At 46.5% G+C, this 20,324-nt stretch overlaps 1 protein-coding gene across 4 annotated transcripts in view; it reads right to left on the bottom strand.

Moving 5' to 3' along the window:
- Positions 1–20,324, bottom strand: part of HIC2 (HIC ZBTB transcriptional repressor 2) — a 166,248-nt gene that overhangs the window by 32,448 nt on the left and 113,476 nt on the right. For 2 of the 4 annotated variants that reach the window (XM_060248938.1, XM_060248942.1), the window contains exon 3: positions 5,243–5,387. The exons of the other annotated variants lie outside the window; for them this stretch is intronic. The gene's annotated coding sequence lies outside the window, so the exon portion shown is untranslated. The remainder of the gene's footprint in view (positions 1–5,242; positions 5,388–20,324) is intronic. 4 annotated transcript variants of the gene reach the window in all.

Genomic DNA, 20,324 nt, shown 5'->3' with positions numbered 1-20,324 from the left:
CTGTCTACCACAATGAACTGCTCTGCCATTTCACATCCATTTTAAAAGCCAAGGAGGAGTTTGCTCTTCATGTGATTTTTTTTTTAAAGTTAGAAAAACAGAACAAAAAACATGAGCATTCTACAACCCGTTATCAATCATTTAAAATGAAAGCCCTCACCAACGTACCAAAAAATGATGGCGGGGTTGTACTCTACAGGGAATGGCCATGTCCACACGCAAGGATGCTTGAAAAAAAACAGATGCTTCTAACCAAGAGATTTAACTTCTGGCAACCTTGCGGAGGGTGCTGAACCACAGAGCCCTAAAGTGATTTGAACAAGGCATTCATAAGAGAGAGACTCAGGGGGGCTGAAGGGATTTACCAGGAAGGGGGGACCCGAAAATAGGGACGGTTGATGTACTCCAAATCACAGCCTCCTTGTTTGAAAGAGAAAAGGAAGTCAAAGCGCAAAGACAGAAGCCAAACCCGCCCCTTCACAGCACAACATTTTAAGCTTAGCAAGGCATATAATGAAGCAAGCAAAGGCAGGGACTGGGCAGCGTGAACAGGCAGGGTAAGGCAGAGAGTGACATCCATTTAAGAAGCAGGCCCAGCAGAGCTAGATGATTATGCTGACAACAGAGAAAACCGAGAGCCTGCTAATGCTCTGCCAAATTGGTTTGGCTTGGTTCCGCTTTCCTTCTACCCTCCTGGAAGAGTCATTTTCCACCCACTGCAATGCCCAGGTTGTTAGACAATGATGGCCGAATGCGCTTAGAAAGGGGAGGGGGAGGGAGCGTGTATAAGGAGGGAAGAGAAACAACCCCCCCACCCCTGCACACACAGTGGTCCATTCCCCAGACGAAAACTGATCTCATGAGTTGGCTGAATAAAGAGCTGCATCCAAAACAGCGAGGACCGAGGGAGATAAAAAACTTGCAATAATTATAATACCAGAAGTAAATACAAAATATCAGAAAGTTCAACAATATAGCACAAGTAGTAAGATTACAATATAGCAAATTAGTTTACACAGTCCAAAAAGTCAAAACATCTTCTGAGGCGTCCACTCTAACCATCAAAGATAAAGTCTTCATAAGTAATGTCGTAGGTACTGGCAACATTCATATGACCAAGGCTTTTTTGAGGTGGGAGCACACAGGAGCAGAGCTCTGCTTGGGCTGGCCAGAGCTCCGGATGGCACACTGGGATGGTGCGGGGGGGTGTTTTGTGCCCCCGGGTGGGGGACCCTTCATCCTCTTTTGGGACTACCCAACAGTTTGGGAGGGGCACAGCTTCAGCCTTCCCCAGTATGGGGGACCTTCTGCTGGGCTTTTTCTTACAAAAAAAGAAAAGCCCTGCATATCACTGTTTCTTTTCAGCTACTCCAAGACTTCAACAGATCAGGATACATGCATCCAAAAAAGCCAGAGCAAGGATCACAAGCCTGACAATCGTTCTGGATTATTTCTTTCTCAAGAACGCTGGTCCAGCATATATAGTTTCCCTAGTAGAACAATTCACAGCAGAACAATAAAGCCTTTCCACAAATACATGCACAGCAACTGCTCATTTCCATTAGGCCTTGAGGTCACAGAGCAGGATGTGTTCCTTGTGCCCCCGGGCAGGGGACCCTTTGTCCTCTTTTGGGATGACCCAACTGTTTGGGAGGGGCACAGCTCAGTGGCAGAGCATCTGCTTTGCATGCAGAAAGTCCCAAGCTCAGTCCCCAACATCTCTGGATGTTTAAAATGATGAGGTGGTAGAGGATACGAAAGACCTCTGCCAGAGGTCCCAGACAGCAGCTGTCAGTCAGAGTAGACAATAGTGACCTTGATAGACCAATGGTCTAATTCAGAACGGAGCAACTTTCATGTATTCACCTAAGGCACTGCTACCTGTGGCTTTGCTTCTCCTCTTTTCCCACACTACCTCTCTCCCAAATCCCAGGGAGACTCAGGAGATGATTCCTTCCCTGGCCTTTCTTTCTCTTCCTGCTGACCATCCAAGTCATTATAAGCTCCAGTGGGCCCCCCCCAATACTTTCTTAAGAGTAGGCCGTTATTATTCTTGGTCAGGCTATAGTCTCTACTCCATCAGCTGCTGTGCCAACAACAGTGAAGCCCCCCTCCCCCAAACAAATCACCACACTTCCACAGATGGGCAGTGGTTTGCCTCTCAATTCTACCCCCAGCTTTCTTACCCTAGCGAAGAACCTGCATTTCCACCTCACAGCCTTGATGCAGAAGGGATACAACTGACCTACCATGTATAAGCAGGCTGCCATCTGCCTAACTCTTGAGCTCTGTTAAGAAAACTGGTCTGTTTACTATCAAATTCTGCAGTAGGGAGATGGTAACCAGAGACAGGGCTTATTCAGTGCTGGCACCTTCAAGTGTGGAACATGCCACTGACCCCCTGAGAAGTGCCTGGTGCCTACTTTCAAATTTTCAGCTTTAGAGGAATTCCCTCACCTCCAACAGTACTGGATTGCTGTTGCTGAAGCCACTTTACTGTGTTTTAACTACTTCACTAGGTCTGTTTTTGGTGGGAGCCCCAAGGTGCAGAGCGGTAAGCTGCAGTACTGCAGTCCAAGCTCTGCTCACAACCTGAGTTTGATCCCAGTGGAAGCTGGGTTCAGGTAGCTGGCTCAAGGTTGATTCAGCCTTCCATTCTTCCGAGGTTGGTAAAATGAGTACCCAGCTTGCTGGGGGTAAAGTGTAGATGACTGGGGAAGGCAATGGCAAACCACCTTGTAAAAAATCTGCTGTGAAAATGTCGAGATATGTAAGCCTCCTTTTGGGCATACCTTGTGGAAAAAGAAGCAAGCAAATAGCCTAAATAAATAGATTTAAACAAAGGTTCTTCTGCCCATGGCTGCGACATGAAAGGAAGTCTCTGCTTGGTAGCTGGCCTGATTCTGGCCATGAGAAAAGCATCCAAAGTACTTTAAGCAATTGCCAAACAGTGTCACATTTACAATCCACACAGTCCAACACTCTATCTCCAGGACTAGGGGAATCTTTTAAGGACAGTGAGGTAAGCATCCCTTGTTGGTTCACCATCTTGCCATCCAGCAGACTGCCTCTGAATTTGAATGACTTTGTTTCTAGCTTTCATGCCACTTGCAGATCTATCTGCTGTTATACACTACACCACAAAATGATGGCGCGGGCCTTGGTTAGCAATTACATTTGGCAAGTGAGCCAGGTCTTGTCCTTTCCCCACCCTCCATCCTCCATCCACCAGACTAGTCACCTGGGAAAGAGGAGAGGAGTTCATACTGCCTCTTCAGTTGCAATCAGTACCACTTTAACTTAAGCTGTATGGGTCAGCAGAGGTAACAACGGTGGGAGAAGCACCACAAAATCCGGAGTGGTGCAACAGACTAGGACTGAAGGAATCTGGGTTCAAATCCCAACATGCAAATAAAGCAAGATGTGGCAAAGCTTGCATCTGCAAGAACAGGGCCTTTTTCGTGGTGGTGCCATTTGCAGAACATTCAGTGAAAACTCCTTGATGCCAAAGCCCTTTTGATTATGTTTTAATTTCTCCTGCTATATATGTGCTTGTTGGAAACCAGTTTAACTTATTACTTTATAGGGATTGGGAAGTTTATTTTATGATTGTCTAAAATATTACTATTATTTCAGAAACAGCAAAACAAGTTAGAATGCCTTCCTGCTGCTTTTGTGCCAAAGAATTATCAAATGGAACTGCCGCACCATGCATGGAACTGCCGCACCTGCCCATGCATGGTGTTCAGAATTCCTTTACAAATAGGATTACATGGCCTAGCCATGCACAGTGAGAGCAAATACCCTTCCAATCTGGCTCTGGAAGCTCATGTTCTGTCCATGCTTAGCCAACCAGCTACTACTCAATAACAAAGCCCCAGCACAGAAGGGTGTTAACAGAAGGGGCCTGTCCCCTTCTGGCGCATCTGCCATATTGTCCAGCTTTCACCAGAGTTTGGGATATACCATTCGGTACCAGCTTGGTCCAGATAGTCAGTGTTCATTCTGGAAGATGATGATCCTGGTCGATCCATCTACAAAGCAACAGTTGCAGACCCGCCATTTAGTGAGACACCAGCCTGCTCGCCATCCTTTGTTCTACCAGAGAGAGAAATGATAGCTTACGAGTGACAGACCCACCTTCAGGGGTAAGGATTCATTTAACCAACTGTGCCATTTTACCATCAGGAGGAGCATCAATGGAGAAGCCATTCAAGGGTGGTGGGATATTGGGTCAGGCATTACACTTGTTTATGAAGATTTTATTGTTCTAGCTGTGCAGACACCAGGAGGAACCTGGCCATCATGCCACTCAAGAGACCCTACATTCCTCAACAGGCTTGACTGCTGAAGAAGAAAACAAGGGGAAATCCTGAGCCAAGGAGATGCTGCAGGAAAAAACAATGACCGATTTCCCACTAGCCTTACCCCGCTCTCATGCTCCTCTTCTCTCCGGGGCTTCCATCACGTTTCACACTATCTGCCCCGGGGCTGCAACTTGCTCCGCCTTTTTCACACAGCAAACAAGATCCTCTAAAAACCACTTTCTGTTTGCTGTGCAATAAAGGGGAAGCTGGTTGCAGCCCTGGGGCAGATAGTGTACAATGCAACGGAAGCCCCGCAGAGAAGAGGAGCCTGAGACCGGTGTAAGGCTAGTGGGAAATCGGTCAATGTTTCCTCTGATCTTTCCTCTATTTCAAGAGGTACTCCTAGGAGAAGACACAAAACAACCAGTAATAGCTCACATGCTCATACATACTTTTTTTTTTTTTAAAGCACACTGATGTCCAGATAGGAAAGCGAAACAGGTTTCGGATTTCAGATGATCTCTTAAACTGGTTACCTAGGAGAAATCTGGGATCCAATGAACTGCAAACCTGACCTAATCCAGTGTTTAAGATGTGAGCATTCTGTATCATTTGAAAGACATCATCGCTAGTCATTCAAACAAGCCAACATAAGGGTAAGCTACAGAACCAAAGAGAAGCAACTAAATTACTACAGCAGACCACATGAGGAGATTTTAAGGGGGCGGGGAAAGCTCAATGAAGCCTTGGAAACTTCAAGTCCAGGGGAGCAAGTACATGCTGACAATTGGGGGGTGGGTTTAAAAGAAAAAGCAAACGGCTGCACATTTGCATCAAAGCACAGGAGGGGGAGGGGGAAGGACAACGGCCATCCTGCTTGAGCATCCAGACCTTGAGCGTTAGAATGCAGGTTAAACCGCTTTGTTGCCGCTTACCATGCCAGGTACATTGGGCTAAAGGCACCTCCATCCAGTGCTGCCCGACGTGCCAGATACATCCCATGATGTTCCATTGAAATCACAACAGGCCATCAATAGAACGTGGCTGTACCGATGTGGAATGAAGGCCCAGCAGGGATCACTGTTAAACGCAATTAAGAAATTGCAATCAAAATTGAAACATCTGTTTTTAAAAAAAGAAAGAAAAAGACACAGAGCTACCTAAGAAACCAACTCAATGCTGCTATAAATTAGAAAATCCTCCACTGGGCTTGGGAAAGGGAGGAAGGCGAGCTGGTGTCCACATTTTATGCTACCCTGGAAAAGCTGACCTTTTTTGGAGGGGGGGGGAGGTGCAGTATTTAAAGGGGAACACATGTTACAAGACACCAGTCTAGTATATGGCATCATGGTGTGCCACTGCAGGGCCACAAAGCCGTGTTTGTATGCACAAGTAAAAACTTCCTTAAAACAGTTTGTGAACTGAGTAAAACCCAAGTATCATTCTTAAAATGCTTCTGTCTCACATGTGCCCTCTTAAGTTACTTTCCCCCTTGGTACCAATTCCACAGGAAAGACCATCATTCCAAGGCCCCGTTTTTGACATGTTCTTAGGAGCGCTCGCCGTTTCTTTTGTACCAATGATTTTCTGCAGGCACAGAAGTGACACATTATGTATGGTTCTCTGTCTGCATTTCCCATTATTATTTCTGGCTATTCCCCTGAAAGTCATCCTTAAACTGATTTTTGCCTCCTATGAGAAATTTACACATATACATAATGCTTCTCCCCAGCACAGGTAAAAGGATCTGGTGTGAGAGCGACTTCCAGCTGGGGGCGAGGAAAGCACTAGGGAAGTTAAAGGAGTTAAACAGCCTCTCTCCCCATGCTGTGGTTTCCCCATTCCAATCGCTGTACCCCTGAATCAGCGCTTGTGTATTTTCCCCCTTTCCTGTAATACTGTAAGGAAAACTAATCCTAAAACTTCATGGAATGTGCCGTTCCATTTTAAGAAACTAGCAACTCCTACAAGTTATATTTTTCCCCATCCCACTGAACTAGTTTTGAAACTACTGTTAACTATTCCCTCATTATGGCCTAGTTTTCATTGAGTGGTCACTGGCTAGTCCTTTCTGGACTTCAGGGTGGAAACTGACATCACTGAACAGTCCTCCAGATGAACAAAAACAAGCCTGCAAGTAGAAAACAAAGCCTCTGAGAGAATGGTAGCCTTCTCCCTGATTAGCTTTCTACTGTGCAAGGAGATGTTTAATGAAGAAGCATTCTGCCACACAACTTCTCCCATTCCCAGTTACCTACAGCAAGAAAGAATACAACCTGGACACAGGTTTACCAGCTCAGTGAGAACTCTGTTTAAGCACTCTGCAAACTACTAAGAAAAGATTATGGTAGAGGATAAACCTTTTGGTGTCTTTAAATACAGACCTCATTATATGGATACATATTAAAAGAAAAAAAGAAATGCATTTCCAAAGTCAGTCCCTGAAACCACTGGAGAGAGTCTAAGGGAAGTGGCAGTTGAGAATGTGCCCTTATGAATGGAAGTCCTGATTTACAGCCCAACTTAGCCACAAACCCACTAAAGCTGCATTCTTACAATATTCTTGGTAGGGGCCAAGTCTCACTAAAACATAAGAGAAGCCATATTGGATCAGGCTGGTGGCTCATCTAGTCCAACACTCTGTCACACAGTGACCAAACAAAACAAAACCAGGTGCCACAAGAAGGTCCACCCAACAAACATTCCCTTTAGTCAAGGCTTTCTCAGATGCAGCCTGCCCACTCCCTTTATCCAATATTCTTGGACCACTTTACAATAATGTTGTATTTTTACCCTACCCTTCTCCCTCAATGGGGACCCCAAAGTGGCTTATGCCATTCTCCTTTCCTCCATTTTATCCTCACAACAAACCTGGGAGGTAAGATTAGGCTGAGAGGCCAAGCTTCTGTCAGAGAGTAGGGACTCAAAACTGGGGTTTCCAGATCCTCGGCCTCTGGATCTGGATCTCTATGAGGGCTTACAAAAAGCACTAATTCTCTATATAAATATTACCACCTGATGCAAAGCATCAAAATGTTATCTTTGATTGAAATGGTCAATCACAGACCTGGGCAGAAAAAAACACATACTGCAACAAAAACAACAACAAAATACATGCCTTCTCTTACACACTTTGTACTCTGAACTCACAATGTATACGTGACAATTTAAAAGATCATTTATGACTACATGAATTTTTAACACACACACACACAGGAATAATGTTTCTAACCCTCAAGGGTGCCCATTAACCACTGCTCCTGCAGAATACTCAAACTATTATGAGCCTCAGAGAAGGATTTTCATGGCAGAGGAAGAGCAGGGAAAGGATGAGTATGCGCCTTGGTCTGAAGCTATAGTGTATGGCCAGCATACTTTAGGTTGTGATGCAGTGGTTAGAACACTGGACTAGAAAGACCAGGGTTCAAATGTCCACTGTGACATGAAAGCTTGCTTCAAGTGAGCTCCAAACTCATTTTATTCATTACTTGCAACCTACTTTTAGTTCTGTTTAAACAACAACTCCAACCAAATCCCCCTTAAAAAGTGCCCAAGACAGGAACATTAAATAAAAGAAATGGAATGAAATAACAGGGCAGTGCCCTCTGTTGCATGAATGCCCTCCCTACCTGGAACCAACCTCCATCGGGGCCAGATAAAAAACTGTCTCATTCCCTTGCAGGCTTTAACGGTTTCAATGCTATTTGTGTTTTAATAATTATCGCTGTTAATTTCTGCTTCTATTTTAGTTGCTTCTTTTTCAGTAACTTAATTTTTTCGGAAAAGCTGCTCGAGGGCTATTTTTAGGACAACAGTAGAATCAAAATGCCCAAACAAATAGAAAAAACACAACACATACAATAATTGTTCAAATGGAGTGCAGCATTTAGATTGCAAAATCTATCAGAAGCAGCAGCTTGCTCAAATCCAAGCCTTCAGAAATAGGCAGCTTTCAAACAAGCAGAGAGCCTGTCTCATAAGTGGCTGTGTTAGAGGAGGTCCTTGAGAAAGGGAATCCCACAAGGGAATATTACAGATTCTTGCTAAACATTCCCACAAGCCACACTGCAAGAACAGCAGAATGCCCCATCTGGAGGACTCCCTGGTCTGCCTGAAGTAATGTGGAGCCGAAAATTTTCCAGAGACACAAATATTATTTTAACAACGGTAAAGTGAGATTTATTGGCTTTCTCCCTCTTCACTTAATATTTCCATTTAGCTGCTTTGGGCTATTGATGAAACTTGTGAAGTATTTACACACCATGTAAAACTATAACAGCATTTCCCTTCCTTCTCATTTGGTTTCTTAAAATCAGGTCCAAATTGATATTCAGACATTGCAAAGTTTTCTTGCAATACTACGTCACCATACCCACATACCTACAAAGAACAGTTTTGTTGTTATTTTCTATATGTGTATACACACAAACTTCAGGGAGCGAAGAGGTACCCTTTGGTTCCATCCCACCAAGATGAGAGGCAATGCAAACACCAAGCTACCAAAAAGAACACCCTTTTTGAGCACTTCAAAAGGGCATGTCTTGTTTGACTAACCAATGGCATATAAGTCAGAAGCAATGTTCCCTCTAAGCTGCAGAGTCTTGTGAGCAAAAATTCTACTTTGCGAGGCTACTGGCATGAAAGTTGTAAACTACTGCATAAATTATTGTGCTCTGGGGTCATCCTTCATGAGCTAAGACAAAAATGTGTGAGCTGGAGGCTAAAAATAAACAGGTTGCTTACCTGTAACTGATGATCTTCGAGTGGTCATCTGTGCAGTCACACTGATGGGATTCAGGCGCCTGCGCCGACCACGATCGGTAACTTCAAAAGCTGCGGATTTCCGCGCCCCCGGCCCGGTGCGCATGCGCACCGCCCCCCTTGCGCATGCTCACCGAGCCCGGAGCGGACATCCCGCCAGTTCCTTCTGACCGCTGCATGATCCGCTGATGGACCAGCAGCAGTGGGGAAGGTGGGCGGGTAGTGTGACTGCACAGATGACCACTCGAAGATCATCAGTTACAGGTAAGCAACCTGTTTATCTTCTTCGTGGTCTCTGTGCATCACACTGATGGGAGACTAGCAAGCCAATATCCTACCTGGAGGAGGGTGCTCTGGTCCATCAGCAAGACAGCGACTGCAGCACCGCTCGGCCAACCGAAGCTCCTCGATGCCATCTCAGGTCCAACGCATAGTGCCTGACGAAGGTATGCGGCGAGGACCACGTGGCTGCTTCGCAAATGTCTCTCAAAGGCACTCCCTTCATGAAGGCCGTCGAGGTGGCCATCGCTCTGGTGGAGTGAGCTCTGATGGGGCCCGGCAAGGGCCTCTTATTTAGTAAGTAACAGAGTTTTATGGTCTCCGTGATCCACTTAGAGATCCTCTGAGTCGAGACCTTGCTCCCTTGTGATGCTGGGGCATACGATAGAAGAAGTCTGGAGTCTTTCCGTAGCGGCCCCACTCTATGTAAGTAAAAGGACAGTGCTCTCTTGACATCTAGTGAATGGAGTCTGCGCTCTCCGTCTGTAGTAGGGTTCGGGAAATACACTGGCAAGTATATTTCCGTGTTTAAGTGGAAAGACGATATCACCTTTGGGAGGAATCTGACATCAGGTCTCAGCCAGACCCCTTCCGCACTAAACCGTAAGTAAGGGTTGTCACAACGGAGAGCGGCCAGTTCTCCAACTCTCCTAGCTGACGTGATGGCTAGTAGGAAGGCCGTCTTCCACGTTAGTAACTGAAGTGAGCACGTAGCCATAGGCTCAAATGGTCTTCCCGACAAAGCTTGCAGGACTCCCGGGAGGTCCCACGCTGGAGCCGGAAACTTTATTGCAGGGTAAAGTCTGGCAAGGCCACGAAGGAACTTTTTAGTGTCTGGGTGAGTAAACACCGAGTGGCCCTCAATGTGCACATGCTTAGCTGATATGGCAGCCAAATATACTCTGACTGAGGATACCGCTAGTCCCTTATCAATCAGGGCGAGGAGGAAGTCCAGCACAGTGGGAAGACCTGCTCTGGAGGGGTCTACCCCGTACAGTGAAGCGAATTCTACGAATTTGGCCCACTTGTAGTCATAGGACTTCCGAGTGGATAGCTTCCTGCAATTGAGAATGACTTCCTGCGCCCTTGCTGATATTGGTGCTGTTATAGCCTCCACGCCGTCAATTTCAGGTGCGGTGCATCGTGATGGGTCACCCGCCCCTGATGCGACAGTAGCAGATCTGCGGCTGGGGGGAAATGATGAAAGACCCCTCTGGAGATGCTCAGTATTGGAGCAAACCAATGTTGCCTTGGCCACCAGGGGGTGATAAGGATCCCCCGCGGTCGTTCGCTGTGAATCTTGTAGACCACCCTGGTGATGAGCGGAATGGGGGGAAACAGATAGATGTGTTGCCCCTTCCAGGGGAATAGCAGGCCGTCCCCCAACGATCTCGGATCTGCTCCCCCTCTGCAACAGAAGTTCTTGCACTTCGAGTTGTTTCGGGTAGCAAATACATCCACCTCTGGGGTCCCCCATTTCTGAAAAACTGGTTGAAGGAACCGCCAGTTGATTTCCCACTCGTGAAGCATGGCACCTCCACGGCTCAGGGAGTCCGCACGAGCGTTGAGAGTGCCGGGGAGATGTGCTGCAGTTAGTGTTGTTTGAGTCTCTCTGCAAATCTCCCAAATGCGAAGCGCAAGCAGGCAAAGCTTTCGGGACACTGTACCCCCCTGCCTGTTTATGTAGGCAAGGGCCGTTGTATTGTCCGTTAGGATCGCCACTGATTTGTTGGTCAGTAGCTTCCGAAAGGAGAGGATGGCATGATGGACTGCCAGTAACTCTAAAAAGTTTATGTGGAACCGTAGATGGCATGGTGGCCACCTGCCCCCAACGCACATGCCGTTCAGATGTGCTCCCCATCCCCATAGGGATGCATCCATGGTTATTGTCCGGGATGGTGCCCTTCTGTGGAATGGAGCGCCTTCTATTAGATTTCGCCTTCGGTGCCACCAGTGTAGGGAAAGTAGAACTGGTACTGGAAGGACCATTCTGCGTGACGGGTGGTCCCTCAGATGGTTGAACGTTCTGATGAACCACAGCTGGAGACTTCTCATGTGGAACCTTGCAAACTGGATGACCGAGGTGGTCGCGGCCATCAGCCCTAGAAGACGTTGGATCTGTTTCGCTCTCACAGTGGGGTTGTGGAGGAACTCTGACACTAACGAGATAATGTCGTTTGCTCTGTTTGGTGGAAGAAAAGCCATGCACCTTCTGGTATCTAGGATCGCTCCGATGAACTGCGTCCTTTGGCAGGGTTGGAGGTGTGACTTTCTGTTGTTGACCTGCAGTCCCAGTTCCTGTAGGAGGGTCAAGGTTATCTGGATGTGGTGTAAAAGACGATCCCTCGAGTTTGCTACCAGGAGCCAATCGTCTATGTACGGGAACACTGTTATCCCCTGTAATCTCAGATGTGCTGCCACTACTGCCATGGTCTTCGTAAAGACCCTTGGAGCTGTTGAAAGTCCGAAAGGCAGCGCTCGGTATTGGAAGTGAGATTTCCCGATAGTGAACCTGAGGAATTTTCGATGATCCGGATGTATACTTATATGAAAATATGCGTCCTGCAGGTCCAGCGTGGCCATCCAATTTCCCTGGTTGAGAAGAGGTAGAATGTTTTGCAGGGAGGTCATCCTGAACTTGTGATGAGCGATGAAGATGTTGAGCGCTCTCAAGTCCATGATAGGCCTGAGGCCACCATCCCTCTTGGGGATTATAAAATACCGGGAATAAAAACCTTGTCCTTCCTGACCTGGTGGAACCGGTTCTATTGCGTCCTTGTGTAGAAGAGCTTGTACTTCCTCCTTTAATGTGGGGGATGAAGTGGTGTAAACAACTGTAGGGATGGAAGGGTATTGCTGGAACTCTATTTGGTAGCCTGATTGAATTATAGACAAGACCCATTTGTCTGTTGTAATTCTGTTCCAAGCTTGGACAAAGGGATAGAGCCTTGTCTGGTTGCCAAGGGACGGGGATGGGAAAAAACACGGTGGGGAACAGTCAAAGGCCCTGTTTGGGCTGTCGGTTTCCCTTTTGGCGGGGAGTTGGGGTTGAAGTTGGTGAGTACTTCGTTTTAGAGCTATATTGAGTTTTGGAGAAGGAACCCGAGCCCTTTGGTCTCCACTGTTGGTCTCCTTGTTGTTTCAGATATGGTTTCTTGTTCCAAGTTTTTGACCAGGGTCGTTTGGTCTGTGACTTTGATGAGGTAGATACTCCTAAATTCCTTGATGTTCTAATACTTTTATCCATTTCTTGTAAAACGGTGTCAGTATTAGCGCTGAACAGTCCGCTGCCATCGAATGGCAGATCTTCTATATAAGACTGGGTATCTGGTTGGAGGGCTGTAGATCTCAACCACGAATGCCTTCTGAGTGTCACAGCCGAGGAGATGGTCTTCGCCCCAACGTCTCCCACGTGTTTTGCAGAGCTTATCTGTTGCTTTGCCAGTTGGATGCCTTCCTTCTGCAGTTTCCGGATCGCTAACATTGGTTGTTCCGGAAGGGTTGGTAAAATTGTGGAAAGTTGGTCCCACAGGGCATATTGGTAGCGTCCCATACAAGCTGTGTAGTTTGCCATCTTCATACACAGTGAGCCTGCTGTATAGAATCGCCTACCCAAGTTGTCCAGTTTTTTGCCCTCCCTATCGGGGGGGGTAGAATGGGTCTTCCTAGCTTTAGACGAGGAGGCAACCACCACCGAGTTTGGTTTGGGGTGGTTGAAAAGGAATTCAGCAGTAGACTCCTGAATTCTATACATGTGGTCCAGCCTGCGTGAGGATATCGGTGTCGACGCAGGCTTGTCCCATGCAGATTTGGCCGTGTGCATCATTACTGTTGTTAGGGGCAATGCTACTGCTGTGGAGGTGTCGAGTTGCACGACATCAAAAACGTTGTCCGTCACTACCGGTTGAGGTTGGATAGTAGTGAGGGCTAGTGTCTGGGCCATCCGCTTAATGAGGTCACCGTAAGATTTGAGGTCCTCGGAAGGGGATATCGGTTGTTCTTCCCCGACCTTCTGAGAAGGTGATGGTTCTTCAGGAGAAGAAAGGTTGCCCTGTTCTTCCGAGGTTGATTCTCCCTCAGACTTAGAGTCCTCCGGAGACTCTGAGTGCTCCGACCGGGGTTGTGGTGTGTCCGGGGTCTTGCTAGGTTCTGGAGTCACTTTTTTGTGTCCTCGGGGCCGAGGGGAGCTCCCCTGCTTAGGGGGTTTTTCGGTGTCGGGAGGTTTCGACAGCGACGCCGATGGTGTATGTCTTGGTGTATGGTACGATGTCCTTGATCTCACCAACGCTTCAGATTGTTGGTCCCACTCCAATTGTCTGGGGGGCAGCCAAGGGAAAACTGACGGCATCGGATAAGAGCCATACAAGTACTGCCACTGTCTCTGGTCCCACGGTATCGGGGGTGGTGGCTTCGTTAGCGGTGAGCTTCCTTTAGGCTTCGACCTCGGTGAGCGAGTGACCGATGATCTGGCTTCGGCCGAATCTCTCGATCGGTGCCGACGTCTAGGGCTCCTGGAGCGACTGTGGGATCGGTCCCGACGTGTGCTTCGGGAGCGATGGCGTGGGGTAGTAGATCTGCGTGGGCTGCGCGATCGACCCCGTAATGGAGTGGTGCGATCGTCTCCTCTGGGTTGAGGGGATGGAGTTCGCAGGCGACGATCTTCGATCGGGCTCTGTTCCGTTCCCGAGCGTTGCGCAAGCTCGATGTCGCGGTCGGAGTCCGACGAAATCGCTATTTGCGTCGACATGGAGGAGAGTGCCGGTGGGCTGAGTCGCCGTCTCGGGGAGGCAAATAGTTTCAGAGGCGGAACTGAACCTGTTGCCAGTCGCGCTGGCGATGTCGGAACGGAGGCCGCAGAGTGCCCGCTGAGTTTGGGCTTGTCTGCCTTTTTCTTCTTCTTCGCCTCGGTGTGGGCTACCTTCTCCTCTCTAGGCCGTTTCGCAGGCGTAGAGGAGTCCGACTTCGGTGCCGAGCCCGCTCTGTTGTTGGGGCGATCGGCGTCGGTAAGGGCCCTGTCGGTATCGACCGACTCTGATGTCGATGTGGTCGACATCTTCTTTGGCGAAAGTGCTCTTTCCATTAGTGCAGCGGCTAGACGGGCTGCGCGATTTTTCTTTGTTTGCTTCGAAAATTTCGAGCAATGCGAACAGGAGTCGGGAATGTGGGACTCTCCCAGGCAGAGTAGGCAGAGAGAATGTCCGTCTGGCGGAGCTATCTTGCTGCCACACCTCGTACACCTCCGAAAAAATCCCCAGTGCCTTTCCATGCGTGGCGGGAAGGATGAGGGGGAGGGGGGGGGGATGGGAGGGTGGAAAAGAAGCGGGAAAATCCCGAGCAAAAATCGCCCCCTTTTTCTTCAAGTCCAACACAATAAACTAAAATAAGAAAGATAAAACAAGAAATTGGAAATCCACAATCCTAATATATATAAGGACAAAAGCACCGACCGTAGCGTGAAGATCAACTGATCCAGGCGGCGGTCAGAAGAGAACTGGCGGGATGTCCGCTCCGGGCTCGGTGAGCATGCGCAAGGGGGGCGGTGCGCATGCGCACCGGGCCGGGGGCGCGGAAATCCGCAGCTTTTGAAGTTACCGATCGTGGTCGGCGCAGGCGCCTGAATCCCATCAGTGTGATGCACAGAGACCACGAAGAAGATCTCTGAGCTAGCTCATGCTAACTCAGTTTAGAGGGAACACTGGTCAGAAGGAAGAAAATGCAGAGCTCTGGTGACAAATTAATAGTATTTTGCATTCGCCTGAAAACAAGAATCCATGCCCCAACCTGGACAGCCCAGCCGATTTTGTCACATCTCAGAAGCTAAGCAGAGTCAGCCCTGGTTAGTACTTGGATGGGAGACCACCAGGGTCTCCCATCCAAGGAAGTCCAGGGTCACCACACAGAGGCAGGCAACGGCAGACTACATCTGAAGGTCTCTTGCCTTGAAAATCCTTGCTATAAAGTTGACTACAACTTGTCAGCACTTTCGACTGCCAACTGCTTCCTAATTACTATTTCCATGTTGTGATGTGCTGTTTGGAGGAAAGAATCCCATCAGCCCAAGACAAGAACTTCAACTACTTAGGAACACTCAATGTCTAGTTTGAAAGACTACATGAAACACAAACCAAGTGAGATAAAAGCAGCATTTAGATGTGCTTTAACTGGCAAAACACTAATCTAGCAGAGAAGTTTTCCCAATTATGTTGAAACAAAGTGGCAGAGTAGATCCCTTCATTAAAAGGTAGTCCCCTGTGCAAGCACCAGTTGTTTCCCACTCCAGGGTGACGTCGCATCATGACGTTTTCACGGCAGACTTTTTTACGGGGTGGTTTGGCCATTGCCTTCCCCAGTCATCTATACTTGACCCCCCCAGCAAGCTGGGGACTCATTTTACCGACCTTGGAAGGATGGAAGGCTGAGTCAACCTTGACCCAGCTACCTGAACCCAGCTTCTGCCAGGAATAAACTCAGGTCGTGAACAGAGTTTAGGACTGGAGTACTGCAGCTTTACTACTCTGCACCACAGAGCTGCTAGATCCCTTCATACACTATGCTTATTCATGGCTGTGTACAGCTGTTGCAAGAGATCAATGAATGTCAACTATATAATTCAGTTAATTAATTAAAAATATTTCTATCTCACCACATCTCCCTGGAGCTGGATTATCTACTAGCCATCTATACTCCAATTCCCTGCTCAATGCGAGAAATTTAAAGCTAAGGGACCTCTGACGCGCACAAACACACATACAGAGCCCTTCTCTGTTAAGTGGTTCTTTTGCTGAGTTTCTTTCACATTAGGAAGTTTCTTTTTTTGAACATTCTTCTATATTTTTCCCAGTGGCTCTTTTGTTATTGGTTTTGTAAATTCATCTGGACCATGCATCTATGCCCCTCTGTTTTTATGCGCAAGATCTCATTTATAATTTACATATAATGTTGGTTTATTGACGCTGCAATAAAATTGAACTCACAGATACAGAAGTACAAGAAAATAGAAAATGGCAAAAAGTTAAAAGAAATCTCAGGTTCAGTTCACGCAAGGGAGACACAAATCACGGTGGAGTCTTTCTGCGATGAAAAATCATCCTGAACTACTACAACATTGAATCTATGGCTGAATCCACCCTGAAAGTCAAATAAATAATCAAACATTTAAAACTGTTTCTTCAGCTATTGCCATGTTACAAGCAATTACTCCCCTCCTCACACACACATTTTTACATTCCCTCTCCAGCGTCCAAAACACTTCAAAATGATATTGATAAAGACCTATAGGAGAAACTTTCTGGCTCAGTATGTGGATACTAGTCTGTAGAAAGACCCGAAGACCTCTGGATTGGGCGACCCAAATTAGGATCCTAAAACCTGTACAGAATCAACGGTGGTGTTTTTATTGGACTGTTTGTGCAACAGTCACCTACTTGCCAAAACCAACACGGGTAATAAACTTTTAGTAGGTTGCGGTGGTTTAAGAGAAATCCTGTCTCCTCTTTCTCTCCCTGAGAGATTGCAACAACAGATCAAGTGGCTTGAGAATGCCCTGTTAGTTGAAAAACCAATGCATAAGCATAGGTGTTTAAAAAAAAGGGCTGTCACCCAATTAAAGAAATGTTTATTCAACAGCATGAGTTCTAACAGCACAGAAAATGCACAGATCTGAATGCAACAGCTTTGTTTGCAAGACCTGAACAAAGCTGTTAATGATAGGACATTTTGGAGGTTACTCATTCTTGTGTGTGTAAAGCGCTGTAAAAATCACAGTCATCAATGAATGCCAACTATATAATTCAGTCAATTAATTGGCAAACTCATAGGGTTTTCAAGGCAAGAGACTAACGGAGGTGGTTTTGCCACTGCCTTCCTGGGCATAGTGACCCTGGTCTACCTTACTGATCTACCGTACAAATACAGGGCTGACTCTGCTTCTGACAAGACCAAGGCCATCCGGGTCAGGAACATTAATTCATAGGGTTGCCGTGAGACTTGACGACACATAAGACATATAAACATATCTGGTGCAAAAGACTTTGTTTTCAAAGAAGCATTTCTTCCTGTCTGAGAAGGGAGGAGGAATGCCTCTTCTCCAAAGACAAGTCTGCCGCCTGCACTTTTTAATAAGCGCATGAACTAAAAACAGTTTACTTATTAAAAGCGTGTTGCAAAACTAGCCGCTCTCGTCATTCAAAAAAGGTTTTCAACTGTTTAATCCAACTGGGGTTTTTTCATAGAAAAAAGCCCAGCAGGAACTCATTTGCATATTAAGCCACACCCCCTGATGCCACCATTGTTTTGTGCAGGGCTTTTTACTGGAAAAAGTTCAGCAGGAACTCATTTGCCTATTAGGCCACATCCCTGACACCAAGCCAGCTGGAACTGTGTTCCTGTGCATTCCTGCTCAAAAAAAAAAAACACGCCCTGGTTTAATCTATGCTGTGCTAGTGACTACAAAGTGCGTCCCTACTGGAATCAAATGGGAGAAACCCCCCCACTAAATGATGCCATCCTCTGCCTCAGCATATGTGCAACAGGACTGTTATTCAGAATGAAGGAATGTCTGGTTGTCTGTTTCCAGGCAGCAATTGGAATGGGAACTGGGCTGCAGCCTTTATGTATCCATTAGGAGCAGGGCTGCCATGAGAACTGCCAAGGAAATTGTTTCTGGCAACAAACAATGAGAACCATTAAAGGCTGCCGGGCTAGGAGGCAGAGAGACCCAATAATTACAGGATGACTATTTGTGTGTCCATCTAAGCTTGTCAGCTCCACATTGGGAATTTCCTGGAGATTTGGGGGTGGGGGGGTGGAGCCTGGAGAGGGTGGAATTTGGGGAGGGACCTTTGTAGGGTATAATGCCATACAGCCCACCTTCCAACACAGGAGAACTGATCTCTACAGCCTGGAGATCAGTCAGAATTACAGGAAATCTCCAACCACCACATGGAGGTTGGCAGTCCTGCCCCATATTGTTAAGGGATAACCAGGGTGTTGTTAGGTTTTTTTGTAGAAAAAGTCTAGCAGGAACTCATTTGCATATTGGGCCATACCCCCTGATGTCACCATCGTTTCACACAACCCCCCCCCAGCAGAAACTCATTTGCATATAAGGCTACACTCCTGATGCCAAGCAAGCTGGAACTGCATTCCGGCTCAAAACCGGAACTGCATTCCGGCTCAAAAAAACAAAACCAAACCAATCTGTTTTGTGTCTTTTAAATTTCATACTTTGAACATCCCCTTTCGATTCGCCACATCATTTCATCACTGCCACTGAGGACAAATGTTTGGTTGATTTTATGCAATTCAGATCCAAGTGGTGCAAACCCCACCCCCACCCCCCCAAAAAACCCAGTAAAATGTTCTGGGGTAATGAAAGAGAAACTGGTATGAAGACCGACACATGGGTTCATTTTCAGACAAGGGGGAAATGGAAGCACAAAGACAACCTTTGAAAGTTTGGTGTGGCCTGAAAATCAATTTGTAGCCAGGTGGGAGAGGGTGTAGCTCAGTGGTGGAGCATTTGCTTTGCACATTGAAGGCTCCTGCTTCAGGATTGCAGGAGGTATGGCTAGGAAAGACCCCTTTTTCTCAGAAAGCTTCTGACAGAGTGGACACGCCTGGGCTAGAAGGTCCACGGGTCTGACTGAGCTAGAAGGTCCAAGAGTCTCCTGGGCTAGAAGGTGCAAGGATCTGACAGAAAGGCAACTTCATACACTTCTAAATTCACCTGCACAAAAGCCACTAAAATAAATGAAAACTGCAGAAGAATGTTGTGGGACATTTTAAAAAAAAAACAGGCGTTAAAGTAAAAAAATGGAACAGGCATTCTTGATTTGATTATCTTAAAACAGAATCATGAACTTCCATGCCACTTTTCTGAAAGTTTTCTCCCATGCGCATAGAAAGCCAAAACAAAATCCTTAAAATCAGTCAAATGCCGTTTAAAGAGGATACAGTTTCCACTCTTTTAAGAACCTGATGGAGGATGTAGTTGTCTAAATACGCTCTAGAAGAAAGTTGCAAATTTTAGCTGCCATTGCAAAAAAAGAAGAAGCTTGTTTTCATGGCTAGTAGACAACTACCATTCAGCAGCAACATCATTCTAATTCTTTCTGATCAAGAAAACTCTATTTACAACCTCCAGAACTATCCACCTAAGAACTCCAATTTTAATACACAGCTATTGTAGAAGTCTAACCCCTCCAAGATCAATCGCACATCCCACAGCTACTGTAGTGTTCTATAAGCCTAAAAACAGGCACAGTCTCACCTTGTTACACATTTCATAAGAACATTTCAAGAGATTATGCTTATGCCACATGGTCATCTTCATGGCTGGCTGTGTTCTACCAGAATATCTGCTACAATTCCATCTTGCTGGAGTTCTGAAGACTCTCAAGGATTTACAATTCATTAGGAAGCTCAACATTCTCTCACTAGGCCTCAATGAAGACAAAGTTTTCCTATTACAAAAAATACATTAATTGCTTCAGAGGCTAGCCATGTTTGTCTGCAGTAGGACAGTTAGATTTGAGTCCAGTATGCGGAGAGGCAGTCCTTCAAGTACAAAGGCCCCAAAGCTATCACTGCTATTGTGAATTATTACTGCGTTGCTTTGCCGGAACTGAGCCTTGTACAGAAATGTTAAGGCTGTACTTTTAGAATCTCTGCTTCAAATCTCCATGCTGCCATGGAGAGCCAATCAAATACTCTCAATCTAATGTACTTCCCAGAGTTGTGAAGTTAAAAGGGATAAAATGGGAGAACAATGTAAACTGGTTTGGCTCCCTCACTAGGGAGAAAGTTAATGAAAGAGCATCAATTTTAAAAGCTACTTAACTTTCTCTCACCACAAGACAGTAGCTTCTTAAACTATGTGTGCATATGTGCTCTCTAGTCACTTCTGACGGCCTTATGAATTAACGACCTCCAAAACATCCAAAGCAAAAATATAGGGGAAGGACGGTGGCTCAGTGG

Source organism: Heteronotia binoei, chromosome 11 (genome assembly GCF_032191835.1).
Source record: "Heteronotia binoei isolate CCM8104 ecotype False Entrance Well chromosome 11, APGP_CSIRO_Hbin_v1, whole genome shotgun sequence".
In the NCBI taxonomy this organism is placed as follows: domain Eukaryota; kingdom Metazoa; phylum Chordata; class Lepidosauria; order Squamata; family Gekkonidae; genus Heteronotia; species Heteronotia binoei.
This window is presented reverse-complemented; position numbering and strand designations above follow the sequence as displayed.